Source organism: Oryzias melastigma, linkage group LG19, assembly GCF_002922805.2.
Source record: "Oryzias melastigma strain HK-1 linkage group LG19, ASM292280v2, whole genome shotgun sequence".
Taxonomy (NCBI): domain Eukaryota; kingdom Metazoa; phylum Chordata; class Actinopteri; order Beloniformes; family Adrianichthyidae; genus Oryzias; species Oryzias melastigma.
Window position 1 is genome coordinate 17,114,690 of NC_050530.1, and position 239 is coordinate 17,114,928.

Sequence of the window (239 nt, forward strand, 5' to 3'; positions counted from 1 at the left end):
GTGTTTTTTGTTGGGCTTTTAAGATCTTGAAACATTTTTATGATCTTTCATTTTGAAAATCTGGATTTTAACTAGAATGCTAAAACAGTTCAGTACTGCGCTCCGTGAAAAAAAGAAGAAAGTTGATTCTAAAGTCCGTGTTTGTTCTCTAATCACACCCATTGTCGTCTCATCTGTCAGCCGTAGCTCGGGCAGGTCGGCCCCACCCACCCACTTGAAAGCAATCCGACTGCCTGTGC